The 19,242-nt window shown below is 35.2% G+C and overlaps 1 long non-coding RNA gene across 2 annotated transcripts in view; it reads left to right on the plus strand.

The window, feature by feature from the left end:
* LOC120886553 (uncharacterized) overlaps positions 1 to 19,242 on the plus strand; it is a 102,670-nt gene that overhangs the window by 40,017 nt on the left and 43,411 nt on the right. Inside the window, exon 5 of one of the 2 annotated variants that reach the window (XR_013439053.1) lies at positions 2,587 to 2,658. The exons of the other annotated variant lie outside the window; for it this stretch is intronic. This is a non-coding gene — a long non-coding RNA (uncharacterized LOC120886553). Of the gene's footprint in view, positions 1 to 2,586; positions 2,659 to 19,242 lie in introns of those variants that run through there. 2 annotated transcript variants of the gene reach the window in all.

Below are 19,242 nucleotides of genomic sequence, written 5' to 3' on the forward strand. Positions count from 1 at the left end.
CCTGTCACTTTATGCACAGATATGCATATCTTGGTAGTTCTGGGCCAGACAGCTCAATGATTTCCCCACTATTCTGAGATAATTATCTATTTCCACCCAATTGGACTCTGTAGTGGCCATGCTATCTCCAGGTGGAAGTTTAAAAGCTGGTATGCTTGTTGAGCCTTCCCCCCACCTTTTGACACAAGGTCAGGTCTGGATAGTGGCTGCCCTGTCAGTCTAGCTTTTGTAATGCACATTTGCAATAGAGCTTCAGCTACAGTGGACAGCAAGTAGGAGTGAGAAATAACCTCTGTCATTGTAAAGCACTGAAATTTTGGATTCATTTGTTATAACATATCACATAGATCTGCTCCTACCTAACTCATATAGAAAATAGCTATATATTTATGGAGAAAGTAATTCCATGAGAGATGGTCCAGACTATTGGATGATGGATGTTATCTCCCTAGGCTGACAACCTGTGTTGGTTGCTTCCTAACAGGTGATCTTGAGGACACTGTGTAACTTTTGCAAGTTTTCTTACAGACATGGGAAAATTCAGAGAAAAGTCCCTTCACATAATTGTTATAAAGATTGAATGAAACATTAGTGTCTAATATCTACTAATATGTGGAAAAATTTCAATATATACCAGGTAGTATTTTTAAAGTAGTATTAGAACTAGTCATTTTAAACAGAGAACATAACAATAAAAACTTGGGTTTTAGAAAAAGACATCCGACCTCAAAACTCAATTCTGCCATTTACTGTCTGTGTGAATTTGGATACATTACTTGAGTTCTCTGAGCCTCTGTTTATTCAGTCACAAAATGAAGATACTCATTGTATCACTGGGGTAGTGAAATAAGTTTGTGTATGTAAGGAGCATAATGCATGACACTTTGGAGAAACCCAATAAGGCAGCTGTTACAATGATTAGAAATCAATAGTGCCCACTACTGAAGATGTCTGAATGATGGGAAGAGATTGTGGCTACGATTGATCTTTTACTCTGGATGGTAGATTCTCACTCTGTTACTTTTGAATCTGCTGCTGCACTCTTAAACCAACTTGATTCCCTGACTGTAATTTTTATTTAAATTTCATGTAGCATGGCTTCAGGAACCATCATTGATCTAACCAGAAATCTCTTTGAAAATGAAGCCATGTTAAACTCCATAAAAATATGAATTACACAAAATTCATCCATCTGACCTAGTAAAAGAGAATTTAAGACACAGATTGAGAGAAAAACATTAGAGAAAAAGTGGACCTCCTTGGATCAGAGTCTTGATTTCCTATAAATAGGCCCTGTGAACTTGGGCAAAGGCTTCTGGGTACACGTTTCCTGAGCTGTAAGGTTACTTTTTATGGCTCATGGCCAATGACTGAAGCAGGTGACACTGCAAGTTTGTTTGTCAAAGGCCTGAAGTGTTAAACAGGTATCTTATCCTAGCACATTAGTAGTTTTTTTTCTTTTCAAATGCAAAACGAGGTGGAAACTTTCAAGAATAAGTCATTTTTCAAAGTGACAATACACTAGAACCTTGCCTCTTAAAGCTCCTCAGGTCTTTAAATCCCTTAAGTAAATACAGAACAACCTAAAACAGCATCATCAACAATGACAACCAAAAAATCCCACCTACCCAGCCCCATGCCCAAGTTCTCTTAATCATAGCAACTGGTATACCATGGGCATGAAAGTAGGAAAAAACAATTACTTTTCAAAAACTATATTAATATATTTAAAATTTCCTTTCTCATTTTCATAACATCTAATATTCATTCATTTCCCTGTTTCCTTTGTGTTGAAGTTTTCAAATTACTTATAGAAAGTCATTTTTGCAGAAATAAAGTCCAACTTAAATACAAAAATATTCAAGATGTTATTTAAAAAAAATTAAAAATGTATGCAAAAGTGGCAGATATTTATAAAAATGTAAGAAATCAATAGAAGCTAAATTTCTTTGTTACAGTACCATTAATCTCAACATGATCTCAGACATCAGAATGAAAGAGAAAAATATGTAGTCCAATACCTGAGTGTTTACAAACATATTTGTTTTCCTTTTGTTTAAATAAGGCACACTTAAGTTTTTTTTCCATGTCAATTATTATAATTTTAACATGAGAATGTCCCTCAAAAGCTCATATGTGAGACAAAGCAAGAAAGCTCAGATGTAAGATGGGCTACGAGAATCTTAACCTAACCTTAAGTGCATTTAAGCTACTTAAATGGATTAACTGGGTGGTAACTATAGGCAGGTAGGGTGTGGCTTGAGGACTGGGTCAATGGAGTCCTGCCTTTGGGATTTATATTTTGTCAATTGTGAGGGGAACTTACATCTCTCTGCTTCCTGCTGTCCTGTCTGAGCCAATTTTCTCCACCACACTCTGCCATGATGTTCTACCTCCCCTCCTACTCTGAGGAATGGAGTAGGCCATCTGTGGACTGAGACTTCTGAAAGTGTGAGCCATTAAATAGAATTTTTCTTCTTTTAAATGGTTCTTGTCAGGTCTTCTGGTTACAGCAGTGAAAAGCCGATTAAAACACCAATAATATCTGTAAAGCATTACCACTTTTTTTTTCTGTTTTTGAACCAGAAGAAATAAGTGAAAATCAGGAGAAATCCTAAAATATTCAGGAGCCATTGAACAAGAGGAAATCTGCAAACAAGGTAAGTTTATTGACCTGCCAATAAAGAAGCAAATGACTCAAAACTTTCCATGCAAAAAGGGGTATTACATCAGAATGTCTTCATGTTGTGGACCAGCACAATTGTATCTATCAGAAGCAGAGCAGCAAATATTTACTTTCCTAAAGTACCGGCAGGTGAAAGGTAAAACAGGCAAAGCACAAACTTTAAGCGATGAATCAGGAGCAAGAGCAATGAAATAATGAGCAATGCAATGAAAGTCACAAAGCATTGGGATACATATGGGGACTTGCTAAGAATACCTTGTAGAGGGAGTCTAGGTAGGGGGTGTTAATGAGCCTGGTATACAATTAACTCAGAAAAGTGGTGGTGGGAGGTTTCAAGGATTGTGGAGGGCTTTGAACGTCAAGTCAAAGAGTCTGGATTCTGTTCTGGAGACAGTGGGAAACCAGAGACAGTTTGTGAAATGGGATGACAAGCAGGGGCTGTGCCATGGGAAGATTGATAACCTGGCGGCAATGTGCAGAAGCAAAGTGTATGCAGAAGCTTTCCTGGTTTTTTGGATGACAAGGAGCCATCAGGATACAAAGGGATTTTTTTGTTGTTTTGTTAGTAGAATTCTGATATTCTCAAATTTTTCTCTTAAGCTTTAAAATTTGTACAAATGGCAAAAACACGATGTTCACACATAAAGGTTTTTTGCAGTTTATAACAAAAATTGGGTGTCCCATTGTAAATCTATTTTTTTAATAAAGATTTTTCCTATAGTCAATAACACTCAGTAAAAATATGAATTGTACAATGATGTAAAGGTCCAAAGCAAGAAACTACTGTATACCTTAGAAAGCCTTACCCAGCCTCTGCCTTATCCTATTAAAACAAAATTTAGTGAAAATACAGTATTATATAATCCTATAGTAGCTTTCCTAATAATTAGGAAAGGTCTGTAATATCCAAATTACATAACTAGAGAAGCAAAAAAACTATTACAGACTATTATTTTCTTCCTGAAGAAAACGTCTTGCTATTTCATACTCAATAATGTCTGTTCATGTCTTCTTATGGTGTACAACATTATTAACTGGAAAATGTAAGCATAACACAGATGAAACACTGACATATTTTCCATAACTGCCCTGGACATAATTTTGACACTTTTAAACTTAACAAATGTTGGCTGAGTTCAGTAGATATATAACATAATTTTCACCCATTTTAAATATCATCAAAAAAGACAGGAACCTTCTGAATCTTTAAGCAGATAACTACAATCCTTATAATCTATTTATACCATCTCTTAAAACATATTTAAATTATAAATGCCAGAGAGAGATTTCAAAGATACAAAATTCCAAATACAATTAAGGCAAGTGTCATTTTTTTCCCTACTTGTAACTTGCCTACCTTTCACGAAACCCCACAAAGAAACATTTTGTCAACTAATAATATAATAAATTTGACTTTCGATTTGAAGTGTTAAAACAAAGGATTTTTTTCAATACAAGTAATACAAGAGGGTTTTCGGCTGCACTGTTTCAGAACCCTTTCTCAGTAAAGAAATCTTATCTAATCCTGTTTCATCCTTTAAAACTGCCTACACACTAATCTCAAGGGACAAATTTAATACTTTGCAACAAAGAGAATATATCCCTTTTCAGTTTGAATAGAGGAATTGTTAGGACACCAGTGAGGTATGAATAACATTATAATACTGCCATTTACTTAGCAAAAGAAAAAGAAAGTCTCTTGTTGCAACCCCAAAAGAAGGCCTCCTTCTTTGGGTTAAATTTTTTGACCCCTGGTAGATCCCCAGACACCTATGTTACTGCGCTATTTGGGTCTTCCACCTCTTGTGAAGTAAACACTGGAAAAATCTAAGTAAACAGTTTGTTTTAGTTGAAGATAGAAAGACTCCATTTAATTGAGGTTTGATGATAGATGTGCTCCAAATGGTGCAAACAACTTTGACATGGTAAAATAATATTGTCTTATGGCATGTGTAACACTACATAAAGAATCTTAGCTTAGCACTTTCTGAGTTTACAACATTTAAGTGAGAAAATGACAAAAGAAAGCCAAACTGTCAGAAACAGAAAAACCTTTAACAATCCTAAAATGCAGACTACAATTCTCTTCTTTATTCATTTGATTTGGGGGAATAATCTTTGCAACAGAAGGAAGGAATGAGAAAGCAGCCGAACTTTGTCCTTATGAAACTTTACTTTTCTGTGGTCCATTGCAGTTAGCTTCAAATGACACCACAACTAACAAATGAGCATTGATATTACAATGGGGTTGTGGGCAAGTAGTTGAGGCAGATCAACACTTTCAAGAAAAGTAACTAAAACACACCCTTTACTTCTGTTCATCTTACTACTATCATTTACGGATTATAGAACATAAAAATACATTGTCTTTAAAATCATGTATAGAATTAATAACTTCAAAATATTATATCATTCATTACTCCATAAAATATACTACCCATTCAAAGTGTTTATGAGAAAACAGCTAATTTTTGAAATGGCAAAATACAAGGGTCATCAATAAAATCGAAGAACATTTGAATTCCCTTACCTTTGCATATAGGTAATCCTTGTGTCAGCTTTTGGTAAATATTTTGTATAGTTTTAGTAAGCATCAATTATTTATATATATCTGTGTGTGCATATAAATATATGTGTATATAAATATACATATATGCACACATATATAATATATATGCATATATATATGCATGTGTACATAGCAAAATATGTATTCATCGTGTACTTTTAAAAAACAATTTTAACCTAAAACATCACATGATTTGATTTTAGTTATATAATATTAACTAATCTCATTTATACTATTTTCATGTATGGAAACCTTGTTCTTTTTAGGTGTATTTAGTACTAGGAATGGAACCCACAGGCATTCTACTGCTGAACAACATCCCCATCCCCATTTTTAAATTATATTTTGAGACAGGGTCTCACTAATATGCCTGTGTTTTCCAAAGCCAATTTTAATATAAAAGTCAATTGATTTGATTTTAATTGTATAATATTGGCTAATCTCACTCATATTGTTTTCATATATATAATACCTGAGTTTTTTATGTTTTTGTTTTTGTGGTACCTGGGTATAAAATTCAGGGGCATTCTACCACTGAGTTATATCTCCAGCCCATTTTAAAAAATTTGTTTTAAAACAAGGTCTCACTATATTGCAGAGGCTGACCTCAGACTTGAAATCAACCTTCCTCAGCCTCCTGAATATGGGACTACAGGTATGCATGGCTGCTCCTGGCTTTGATATCTGCAATAGTTTGGATTTGTGTTTGACCACAATGAACTTTATCAAATATAGAATAACAGTGCCCTTTGAAAACACACAAAATTTTACACAACTTCAGTCAGGAAGCGTTGTGGCAATAGTAGAAAAAGAGTTTTTTAATCACTATAGAATATTCCTCTGTAATTTCCTGGGTATTTTCAAGTTTTACTATCAGAAGCTTCATAAATCTCCAATTAGAAAAGAAATCACTGATTCAATATTTGTAATGAAAGTCATAAACGTTGAATATGCTGTTTCTCACTGGGAATTTTTTTTTTTTTTTGTATTTCCAGCTTCTCCCTCACAACAGATTCTTGGCTTTATGGATCTAAATATTCTCATCACTTCTTTCTTAAAATTCAAAAACGTGTGAACAAACACCTCAAAAAATATATGAACAACAAATAAATCCATGAAATAATACTTAAAATTGTTTAGTCACCAGGAAAGTACAAACTAAAATGTTAGAGCTCTAGAGTTACAATTCAAAAAGACTAAAAGCATCAACTACTAGAAAGGATATGAAGTAACTGGAATACTGATAAACTATTGGTGGAAAAGCAAAATGATGCAATCACTTTGACACACAGTTTGGGATTTTTTTTTTAGAACATCAGATATACTCTTAACTTATGATCCAATAATCCTAGAAAAAGGAAAATGTCTATCCACAGAAAGACTTGTTCAAGAATGATTACACACATATTCATCTAGGTAAACAATGTAGGACATATTCAGACAATGAAATTCAGACAGTCCTCAAATTAATGATGGTTCAACTTAAGTTTTTGACTTTATGATGGTGCGATAGTAATACTCTTTCAGGAGAAACCAGACATTGAACTTTGAGTGCTGAACGTTTCCCAGGCTGGCAGTCTCCCTTAGGATCCTCTGCCAAGGCTGGGCAGTGACATTGAGTGGCAGCTCCCAGGCGGCCGCTTGATCATGAAGGGAAACAACCCACACTCGACAGGGGACTGTATTACTGAGATACAATGTTCGGTAGGTGAGTTGTGCTAAATGCATTTTCTTTACTTAACACTATTTTCAATTTATGATGGAATTATCTGAAGACAATCCCACTGTAAGTCAAGCAACATCTACTACCCAGCAATAAAAAGTGACCCAACTACTGATTCAGATCAGAAATGAACAAATCTCAAGAATATGTTAAATGAAAAATCTAAATAGAAAAGAGACTATACAATAGTACTTCCATTCACATAATTCTAGCATAAACAAACATAAGCTATAGTGATACAAATTAGAACAGTGGTTTCCTTGGGAGATGGACTTGGAATGAGTCATAAAGAAATTATGTGGGGTGATAAAAATGTTTCATACCTTGATGAGATGGTGATTATAAGAATGTGTCATCTTTCAAAACTATATGAAATATACACTTAAAACCTGTGTATTTTCTTATACATGAATTATCACTCAAGAAGAAGTGGAAAAAAATAATCCTGCTTTTGATTCTATATCGATCTCCTGATAACCCATCTTTTTTGACAGCCAAGCTTCTTGAATACAGAGATTCTATTCGCATTCTCCATTTCATTACCTTTGCTCAGCTTCAAGATCACTGCGATAATCCCCCCACCCAAATGCTGTTCCTCTTGCCCCAAATACCCTTTCCAATGATTCAGCCTGTATAGTGCCCACTCTTTTTCCTTCGGATTTCAGCCTAGTCATCATGGTATTATAAGCCACTTTGGATGCTGTGAGGATGTATTTCCATAGCACCCTCTACTTTCATAAAATAGCATCTCCTCTTAGGTTTACTTGCTTAAATTCTCCCTTTTAACACTACGCCATATGTTGTGGGCGTGGAAGTTTATTTTGTTACCTCCTGAATTCTCAGTACCAAGCAAAGTGCTTGGTCCATGATATTTGAAAAATGATTTGTAAGTAAATAAATAAGCAAGTAAATGAACGAGTCATTTTCTTTAGTTTACCTTACTTACTTCCTTACTCTACCATTATTCCTTTATTTTTTTTCCACTTCCTCTTCTATTATTATAGTCTGAGTCCTTATCCTCCTTTGTAATAAGTACCCTATAGATCTCTCTGCCTTTGGCCGCTTGCATTTCTAATTGAGACATACACACACCACATCTACTTGAAAACTCTATTAGTTAAATTAAATGGTCTTATCTCTTTGATATATTTAATTATTTGTTAAATGAATTTGAAACTCCAGACATGATTTTTGAGGTACTGGTCCTTTGTTTACCACATCAAATCTCTTTCTTCCAGCCATTTCTACTTTCTATTCAGATCTTGCTTGAACAGCAAACCTCCTATCTGGTTTGTACTTCCAGCTCCTTTCAATTCTGGTACAGCTTCCATAGAATCGTCAGCATTTTCTCCTCAAAACAAATTTGATCCTCTCTCTTTCTAGTTTAGAAACTTTTATTGGCCTGCTATTGTCTACAAAATGACGTTTGTATTTCTTACCTTGGGGGAAAAAAAGACCCTCCAGACATAGTTGTAAAAACATTTGTGCAAGCCATTCCTTATTTTTCTAGAAGGCCCATTTCTTCCGTCTTCTCCTGAGATACTCAGTGAAGTACCACACTGTTAGTAACTCAAGCCTTCGTGCTTGTCTCGTTTCCCTGCCTGTTCTCTGTGCTACCCTACAGCTTGGTTCATGCTTCTGCAATAATACTTCCAGGATGAATAATAATCTCTTTTCATTTTGTTTTCTCTTATTAAAACCACATCTCCTTGTCTGTGTGTTTGTTTTTATTTCAGATACTTGGTATAAAGCTTGGGTTAGATAAAATATCCGTTATCTGAATATAGTAATGAATGATGGATTCATACCATTTCTGAATACTTTCAGATGTTTCACAAGCTTTTGCTTCTGCTTCTGTGGTTTGCCCAGCCTGGATAAATTTTCTAATTTTGTGACTAATGAAAGCTTTACATCTCTTAAAGGTCTGGTTCAACTGATTCCTCTATGTGTCATTTTCTCTGCCCTCTTGCATAAGAACTAATGATATCTTCCTATGTGTTCCCTTGGTGGCTTATTTATTCATTTTTCATTTTGGTATACACAGTATTGTGAATGTGATGGTCGCTATGGATGTTATAGAGCTTGCTATAGAGAATGCAGTCTGGTGCACACTATTGAGAAGTTCACATTGTAATAGAGAAATAAATTTGTGAAAATATAGATAGAATTCAATCTGTTAAATGCTATAATCAAAGTGTGAATAAAATGCTAGGAGATCAGTGCTTGGAAGAATTCATTTGACATGATTCATAGGAATGATTCATATAGTGGTTGAGAACTAAGCAGGTACTTGAAAAAGGCATAGGAGTTTGACAGGCAAATGGGTGGTTGTAAAGATATTCCAGGCAGAAGAAGCAATCTTTCTGAGTGCACAGGATTATGAGAAAAGATTCTGGCAACTGATTCACCCTCTTTTTTTTTCCCACAATGATCTCCTAAGCTCCCTGTCCATGCATATAACACTTTTGAACTCTAGCTAATAACTCACTAACTTTCAGCACTGCAGACTCCAGTCAGTGCCTCCAATGATTATGCTTTGGATTTGGTGTCAGTTTAGAATGTTAAAACCTTTAAAATTCTTAACTCAAATATTCCCCTCTCTTACTTCCAGTATCCCACTTTATTTCACCACATTTCCCCTTGTGTTTGTCTTGTTTCTATGACCTTTCAACACCTACTGCTTCTCTTTGGGGTGTCTCTTCCTTCCTCAGTTGTTTTCCATGAGAAACATGCTTTAAAGGAATGGCTTTATGATTTTGGAAAGAAGTAACCTGATCACTGAGAATAAATACTATTGTAAACATTTGAATACTGTAAACTTTTGTTTTGGAGCTTGCTGTAGTTAGGTGTGTCCAGATGACTCCAGATGGAGAAACTTGATGATCTGTGATTAAAAAATCTATGACCTTAAAATATGCTGCTGTAGTCTGGCAACTAGCTTAGAGACTAGTTTTAAAAATAGTTAACAAATTTAAGATTTTTTTTGGCTTTCTCTTTGGGGTGTGGCATATACTTGGTCAAGAAAACTCTGAGTTAAGAATTTGTACACCATATTAGGTCAATTTGTTCCTTATTTAATTGGAATACTAATTGAACTTTAATTTCTGCAACACAATGTTATGGATTTAGATATATAGTCTTTCTTTAATTAGCTTTAAATTTTGTTACTCTACATAAAATGGGGAATCACTAAAAGAACACAGTAAAGGTGGTATTCCACTATTGTAAATAGCCCATTATCTTAATTTAGATTCTGTTGAAAATATACTAAGCATTGGTGTTATGGTTTGTATGTGAAGTGTCCCCCAGAAGCTCATGTGTAAGACAATGTGAGAGGGTTCAGAGGGGAAATGATCGGGTTGTGAGAGCTTTAAACTAATCAGTGAATTAATCCTGGATGAGGTTCAATGAGTGGTAACTGGAGGCTGGTGGGTTGTGGCTGGAGGAGGTGGAGCATTGGAGGTGTGGCTTTGGAGTATATATTTGGATCTGGTGAGTGGAGTCTCTCTCTGGTTTCTGATCATCACACTTGTTGCATCTCTCTGTTACACAATCTGCCATGATGTTCAGCCTCAACTGGAGTCCCAAGAAAGGGAACTATTGTTCATGGACGGAGACCTCTGAAACTGTGAGCTCCCAAATAAACATTTCCTTTGCTAAAATTTTACTGGTCAGATCCTTTAGTTATAGCAGCAAAAAAGCTGACTAAAACATTTGGTATTGTACTAAATGTTTGACAAAGATGATTTGTTGGTGTGAGCTGGGATTCAGGCTATCTCAATCTGATTTCAACAACTGGTTTGCCATCAATAGCTTTGTGAGGAAATCTTGTGTTTCAAATAATCCAAGCTCTGCCACTTTTCACCCGTCTTATCAAGAGCTTTTCCAACCTCTGTGCCCCCCAAACTTCACATGCAGAATCTGGAACCTACATTTGAAGGTTGTTTTAGATCTTAAATGAGATTTTACAAGTGAAATGGTTGATGATTAACATTATTCTTGGCTTATTGTAAATACTATAGGACCCATATTATATTCTGTTATTCCTATTATTTCATTCTCTATATCATGCAGTATGTCTTTTTATGTTTTTATTAGTGCATCATAGCTATATATAATAGTGGGGTTCATTTTGACATTATCACACTTGCATGGAAGTAATTTGTCCTATTTCAGTCTCCAAGGCCTCCACCCCTGCCCCCATACTCCACTGGTCTTCTGCGATCAGTTTGTTGTTCTATAAATTGGTATCTGTAGGCAGAGTTCACCTGTGGTACATTTGCACATTCACATAGCATAATTTGGTCACCCTCATTCCACTGTTCCTCCCCTTTCCATCCCTCCCCTCTGCCCCTCATACCCTTCTCCACTCCACTGTTCTCCTTTCCATTTTCAAGATTCTCTCTCCCTTCTTCTCCTTGTTTTCCTAGCTTCGTTTTTTAACCCCCTCTTTCTTAACTCCTCCAGATCCAACATTGACTTATATTGGATTATTTCAATGCCACACACCAGGCTCATGATAGCAAATAGGTACACTATGGATTATTCCACGAAGGAAGTATAATTTACAGATACACACACACACACACACACACACACACACACACACACACACTATCTGATGCCAAATTGTATTTTGTAGGTTTTAAGTGATTGTAGTACAAACCAAGTTATATAGAAATTAAGAGAAAAAGGCCATTGTTTAGTTATATCGATCAAAAAAGGCCTTATATTAAAATAACATTAATGTTGACTGGTGGATTGGATTAAATACACAGAATTGAGGAAGATGATATTCCAGCCATTGAAGAAAGCAGTAGAAAATGGGGAGGTTTGTGATGGATTTATGAAGAGTGAGTGATGGGAGTAATGAGTTATAGTAGGGCTATACCATTTTATAAGTCTAAAACTACATATCCAAACAAGTCATATAAATCCTATAATGCTGAAGTAATTGTTACTTTGCACATATTTAGAGTCAAGGTTTAACAGGAGAATAACATAACTAAGGTTTTGCTTTGAGAGAATAAATTACATAAGGGTGGGTGTGATGGATTTTATGGTAGAAAACTGGAGGTAAAATAAGATGAACTATTATTGTTCCAATAGTTGTAAGATGGACCTGAAAAATGGAAAGGGAGATCATGTCAATGGGAAAGGAAAGTAAATAGAAAAAAAAAGAAGAGACATCCAATTTTGAACTTGAAGTGAGAGAATAAATATAGCTCAGATTATTAAGAGCAAGAATGGAACTAAGAAAATTGGGATAAGGCAGCGATTATTTTGGAGCGAGGGGAGATACATTTAAATGTTAGTGAACCACCATGGTAAACATATTGAGCCATCAGGGCTCACTGGCAATCCATCTTCTGTTCTACTTGGCATCCACTGGTTCAGTTCAAAGGCTAGGAGCTGGACTTCTGTGAAGGTCGTTTATATGTCTAGATGTTGATGCTGACAACTGAGATCATCCCTGTGGCTTTTGGATAAAGTATCTACATGTAGCTTCTCTATGTGGCCCTGACTTTTTCACAACCTATGGGCCTGGCTCCAAAGGCTAGTGACCCAAGAGCTGATGAGGGGTGACACTGTTATTCAAGAGCTTGGAGAAGTGGAAACATTACTATGACCATTTTTGAAATGATGCCCTGCCATATTCTTTTTTTTGTCTTTTTAAAATTATTTTTAAAATTTATATATGAAGCAGAATGAATTACAATTCTTATTACACATATAGAGCACAATTTTTCATATCTCTGGTTGTATACAAAGTATATTCACACCAATTTGTGTCTTCATACATGTACTTTGAATAATAATGTCCATCACATTCCACCATCATTTCTAACCCCATACCCCCTTCCTTCCCCTACCACCTCTCTGCCCTATCTAGAGTCTGTCTATTCCTTCCACATTCCAACTCCCTACCCCACTATGAATCACCCTCTTATATCAGAGAGAACATTTGGAATTTGTTTTATTTTGGGGATTGGTCAACTTCTTCTTTTTCACTTAGCATTATCTTCTTTAACTCCAACCATTTACCTGCAAATGCCATGATTTTATTCTATTTTCTTGCTGAGTAATATTCCATATATATAGGCCACATTTTTTTTAATCAATTCATCTATTGAAGGGCATCTAGGTTGGTTCCACAGTTTAGCTATTGTGAATTGTGTTGCTCTAAACACTGATGTGGCTGTGTCCCTGTAATATGCTGTTTTTAAGTCCTTTGGGACTTAAATAGATCCAAGAGAGGGTTAGCTGGGTCTTCATACTGCTTTCCATATTGGCTGCACCAATTTGCAGTTCCACCAGCAATGTATGAGTGTACGTTTTCCCCCACATCGTCACCAACATTTATTGTTGTTTTTATTCATTATAGCTGCCATTCTGACTAGAGTGAGATGAAATCTTAGTTTTGATTTGCATTTATCTAATTGCTAGCAATGATGAACATTTTTTTCATATATTTGTTGGTTGATTGTATGTCATCTTCTGAAAAGTGTTTGTTCAGGTCCTTGGCCCATTTATTGATTGGGTTATTTTTTTTTAATTTTTGGTGCTTAGCTTTTTGAGTTCTTTATATACCCTAGAGATTAGTGCTCTGTCTGATGTGTGAGGGGTAAAGATTTGCTCCCAAGATGTAGGCTCTCTATTCACCTCATATATTGTTTCCTTTTCTTTTTAGTTTGAGCCCATCCCATTTATTGATTCTTAATTTTATTTCTTACACCAAAGGAGTCTTATTAAGGAAGTTGGGGCGTAGGCCAACAGCATTCTAAATGGAGAAAAATTGAAGGCATTTCCTCTAAAAACTGGAACAAGACAGGAATGCCCTCTTTCACCGCTTCTATCTAACATAGTTCTTGAAACACTAGCTAGATCAATTAGACAGACAAAAGAAGTTAAAGGAATACACATAAGAAAAGAAGAACTCAAAATTGGCACTATCTGATGATGATGTGATTTTATACCTAGAAGACCCTAAAATTTCTACCATAAAAACTTCTAGAACTAGCAAATGAATTCAGCAAAGTAGCAGGATATAAAATCAACACCCATAAATCAAATGCATTTCTGAATATCAGGGACAAATCCTCAGAAAGGGAAATGAGGAAAACTACCCCATTTACAATAGCCTCAAAAAAAAACAACCCAAAAAACTTGGGAATCAACAAAAGAGGTGAAAGATCTATAAAATGAAAATTGTAGAACCCTAAAAAAAGAAATCAAAGAAGACCTTAGAAGATGGAAAGATCTACCTTGCTCTTGGATAGGCAGAATTAATATTATCAAAATGATCATACTACCAAAAGCACTATACAGATTTAATGCAATTCTGGTCAAAATACCAATGAAATTTCTCATAGAAATAGAAAAAGCAGTCATGAAATTCATCTGGAAAAATAAGAGACCCCAGAATAGCTAAAGCAATCCTTAGCAGGACAAGTGAAGCAGGGGCATCACTATACCAGACCTTAAACTATACTATAGAGCAATAGTAACAAAAACAGCATGGTATTGGTACCAAAACAGACTGGTAGACCAATGGAACAGAATAGAGGGCACAGAGACTAACCCACAAAATTACAATTGTCTTATATTAGACAAAGGTGCCAAAAACATTCATTGGAGAAAAGATAGCCTCTCCAACAAATGGTGCTGGGAAAACTTGAAATCCATATGCAACAAAATGAAATTAAACCCCTCTCACCATACACAAAATTTCTCATCATACACAAAACTCAACTCAAAATGGATCAAGGACCTAGGAATAAAACCAGAGACCCTGTGTCTAATAGGAGAAAAAATAGGCCATGATGCCCTCCATATTCTTAAAGATTGGCAGGAAATTTTAGCTGCAAGGAACAACACCCATCCCTCCACCTCAGTTTAAGTAGTGCTTCAGTTCAGAGGGGACTAAATAAACTTGGCTTCTGCACTGAATTCTACACATAATTTAATTCCAATTTTCAGCTCCTTTTCATTTACAGTTCCTAAGTGAAACAGAACAATTTGTCACTTTGCCTGTAGCAGAATGTTGCCTGTATATACAAGAAAACTCTAATCATTCTAGATTTATTTTCTTTCATATTTAACTTAGACCACTTGAATCCCCTTTTTAACCATGATCCTCATGGTTTTCTTCTACCATACAATCCACTCAACCAGTCTCTAAACCTAAATGCACCTTACCATTCACATGCTAATAGTGGTATCTTTTAGAAATTTGTCCTATTTTCTTGTCTCCCTGCCCACATTCATTTCACCCATGTTCCAACTCTTTACTACCTATGCTGATGATGCCAGCATTTCTATTGCCACATGTGCTTAAAGCTGTCATCTTACTATGCATCTTCTTCACAATGGAGGAGATACTTGCATCTCCATATTGTGTTCAAGCTTAACTCATTGTTTCCTGTCCCTAAATACTTTTTATAGCTCTCCTTACTCTGGTCATCATTTCCTTTAATCCAAAAGCCTTGAACATTTTCCTCTTCAACATCACTTCCACTTTCTATTACCATTATAGGTTGATTCTAGTTCTTCAATGTCTTTTTGTAATGTCCATTGCTCTTAGGCACTTAAGCATATTTATTTATTCCAATCCTTCCTCATGCTTTTTCCTAAGGGGATGCTATCCTAAGGGTGACATATAAATCTTCTCATGTTACTCTTCTTTCAAAAATAATTACAAGCTGGGTGGGTTGGTGCACACCTGTAATCTCAGCAGCTGGGGAGGCTGACGCAGGAGAATCACAAGTTCAAAGCCAGTCTCAGCAAAAGTGAGGGCACTAATCGACTCAGTGAGACCCTGTCTCTAAATAAAATACAAAATAGGGTTGGGGATGTGGCTCAATGACTGAGTGACCCTAAGTTCAATCCCTAGTACCCCTCAAAAAAAAAAACTTCCCACAAAAAAACAATTACAAACTCAGCACAGTGGTCCACACCTGTTATCCAGTTATTTAGGAGGCTGAGGCAAGGAATCACAAATTCAAAGCCAGCCTCAGCAATTTGAGTGAGGCCTTGAACAACTTAGCAATGACCCCATCTCAATTTAGAAATAAATAAATAAATAAATAAATAAATAAATAAATAAATAAATAAATAAATACATAAATAAAGGCTGGGAGTCAGTGGCTAAGTTCCCCTGGGTTCAATCCCTGGTACAAAAAACAAACAAAACAAAACAAAAACACCAAACAATAAATTCTCATCATTTCATGAACAAAACCCAAAGTCTTTATCATTTCTAACAAGAATCTAATTTTCTATATTCTATATAACTTTCCAGCTTTATCTGTATATATCTGATGTTCCAGGAACACCAAATTTATACATTTTTTTCTTCAAAATGTGATGACCTGGGACTCTGGAAGTTTGTTCAGGAAGATATCTTTATACTTTTATCTGGTAACCCCCAAAGTACTTTGGCATCGCAAAAAATATTTTTTGCAGGGAAGCTTATCTAATGCTGCATTATGAGTTATTTGCTCTCACAGAAACCTGGGAGAATGTTTACCAATCAAAACATCACATTCTAATCATATTGTTGGTTTATAGGCTTATTTGAAAGTGGGAATTTTGCCTCATTTTTAAAAAATTTCTCTAGTGCCAGTTTCTGTCACATTGTTGTAGACTGATATATATATTTTTTCAAATGAATTAGTGAATGGATCCTTGTCTCTCATACCCTACCTCTTTTCTACTTTAAAGAAAATCATTAGTAACATTTATAACACTTTTTTCTTTAGTTGTACTTTGTAAATTCTCCTTAAAATATTTTACGAGTATTTGATTCAGTATCTATTGCCTTGAGAGTTTTGCATAGTAAATAACTATGGACTCTCAGTAACATAAAACATGTATCTTGCTTAGTCACCTGGGCTGCTGTACTGATCTTGTCTGGGTTTCCGCACACGGCTGAGTGGTGGCTGGCTGTTGGCTAATGTAGGATGGTCTTAGATATTATTGTTGGGCTTTCTCAGCCTTGTTGAAAGAGTTTCTGGTTCTCCTGCCAGGATAACCTGGCAATGTTCTTTTAATGGAGTTTGTAGAGATATAAGAGGGCAAGCCCTAATATATAAATACATTCCAAGCCTCTGCTGATGACAGCTCTGCTGACATTGTATTGTCTAAAGCATGTCACATGAATGGATGTAGGGAAGTCAAATTATGCTCCCTTTCTTATCATTGAAAGAGAACTTCAAAATTACATGGCAAAGGGTATAGATTAAGGACAAATTTAAGAATTTAGACCCATATTAGAATCTATCGTGGGTTATTCAATCAGTTCACCAATAACTCTTTTTGGCACCTATAGTTCTACAAACCATTTTATTAAGATGGTACAGAAGTTATTAGAGAAAGATAGATGAATCATAATTTTCTTCTGAGAGTTTCCCATTCTATTTGGAATTTAATAGAGAAAAAAGTATACATGACCAAGAGTTAGATACATGAGATAAGAAATATTTTGTTAATGGAGAAAAGAAACATTGGCAGCATTGAAAATCCTTTTAAAAAGGTCTTTTGGTCTGGGCATGGTGGCATGAGTCTGTCATCCTGGCATCTGAGAAGGTTGGGGCAGGAGGATTGCACATTTGAGGCCAGCCTTAGCAACTTAGAGAGATCTTGCCTCAAAATAAAAAGATAAAAAGAACTGGAGTTGTAGCTCAGTGGTGAAGTGCCCCCTCAGATCAATCCCCAGTACCCCCACCTCTGAAAAAGGGAGGAGAATGGAGAACTAGATTTGGAAATACTGCTGAAATTTTAAGCAAAAATTAGGAAGAGATTTCATGCAGAACAATTTCCTTTTTTTATTGTATCATTAGTTTATCATATAAATTGCTTAGGTTTCTTTATCTGGAAATTTGCAGACATCATTCCTAAATTGGTCTCGAAATGGTGATTGGTGCATTACAAGTGAATAACAACAGTAAATAATTCATAATCAAATCTCCCTTGAAGACATAAGTAAACATATAAATAACTATAATAAATTAGAAAAGAACATGATGACTTTGATTTGATTGACAAAACTACCTGATGCTTTGTCTCCAGGGAGACATCATCAAGCAGGGTTCAGAGTCTCCACTGCAAATTAGAATTGCATGCACGACTCTTTTCTGAAGCTTAATTAACTTTGAAATTTAAAAGTGCTTTAGGGAACCAGGTTTGGGTTGATAACAAGGAGAGTTATTAGGTTAACCACAAAAAGCAATATTTTACAAACTGTGGGAAAAGACCAAAATAAACCAGAAAGAAACATGCTCTCAGGAAACAACTAATGTATAGAGGAAAAATGACAGAAATCTCAAATATTCTGTTATCCATTTATTTTTGCTTTTAATTTTTTTTTATTTTGTATTTAGCTTTCTTTAAGATTTTTGTACCCCTCAATTTTTTTTACTATATTTCTGAAGATGAAAATCTCAGTGTCTTGCTTGAACATACTTTTATAAGCATAGAGACATTTATTTCAGCCACCTAGAGATAAAGAAGAAATGAATTTTCATACAAAATATTTTTGCAATTTAAGAAACAAGACACCATGAGCCATTTAAAACCTAAAATTAAGCATTCTCCATTTCTCTTTCTGTTATTTAAAAATGAATCCTAAAGATTTCATTACTGCATCTCTAAATATGTTGCTGTTTATCTCCCAAAACCAAAACCTCATAAATCTCAGTACCATTATCACAATTAAAAATAATTTCCATTTTCCCTTCTGCCATCCTCATGACATTTTGTTCTCTATCAGGTCCCCTTCTTTCTTCTCTACTCCCCTAGGAAGTGAGCCATTTTATAACTGTTGTTGATATCACACAGAACTTAGTGTTTACCTGTTGTCTGTTCCCTTGGTACCTGAAGATGGTGCCAAAACTGCTACTTTAATTTATGACATATCACATTTATAAATAGTAACTTTTACTTATTTATTCAGAGAAGACAGTGAAGCAACAATGAAATTCATTTAATTTTTGGCAAGGATTTCTCCTGAGGGAGAGGTAATGGAGGAAGAATGTAAAAAGAAAAAAAATCTCCAAGGTCTGTTTCTTCTTCTTTTTTTAAAAAATATTTTATCTTTTAGTTGTAGGTGGACACAATATCTTTATTTTATTTTTATGTGGTGCTGAGGATCAAACCCAGTACCTCAGGCATGCTAGGTGATGCTCTACTTCTGAGCCACAACCCAAGCCCAGTTTTTAGAACTTGTTTACCAGATTACAATACACTTCCAATTACACGTTTAAG

Source organism: Ictidomys tridecemlineatus, chromosome 5 (genome assembly GCF_052094955.1).
Source record: "Ictidomys tridecemlineatus isolate mIctTri1 chromosome 5, mIctTri1.hap1, whole genome shotgun sequence".
NCBI classification, from domain to species: domain Eukaryota; kingdom Metazoa; phylum Chordata; class Mammalia; order Rodentia; family Sciuridae; genus Ictidomys; species Ictidomys tridecemlineatus.